The following is a 557-nucleotide window of genomic DNA, read 5'->3' as shown; positions in this document are numbered from 1 at the left end:
TATTAATGATATTTAATTTATTTTTTATTACAGCGTCGAGCAATACAAATTGCTGAAGAGCTGACTGGCCGGCAACTGATATTACCTGATGGCATGCCACTCATTAATGAGTTAATTTTGATGATGCAAAGTCAGAGGGGTGGTGGTAGAGATTGGACGAACACAGTACCATATCGTAGAAGAAATAGAAGGACTTAGGATTTATTTATAATGTTTTGGAACATGGTATTTTTGTAATTGATATGTAATATTTGGATACTTTTAGGTATTTTGGATACTTTAGTTTTGGATATTATGGGTACTTTCGAATCTAATATATTTTAGATATTTTAGTTTTGTGTACTTTTGGATATTTTGGGTACTTTCGAATCTGATATATTTTGGATATTTTAGTTTTGCGTACTTTTGCATGAAAGTATTTTCATTTTACAACATATTCATTGTAACATATCCATCTAGTTTACAACATATTCATCTATACATATTGAATGGAAATATTTTCAGTTTACAACATATTCATCTATACTACATGGAAATATCTTCAGCCAATGTTGAAT

Source organism: Cicer arietinum, chromosome 6 (genome assembly GCF_000331145.2).
Source record: "Cicer arietinum cultivar CDC Frontier isolate Library 1 chromosome 6, Cicar.CDCFrontier_v2.0, whole genome shotgun sequence".
Classification (NCBI taxonomy): Eukaryota; Viridiplantae; Streptophyta; class Magnoliopsida; order Fabales; family Fabaceae; genus Cicer; species Cicer arietinum.
This window is presented reverse-complemented; position numbering follows the sequence as displayed.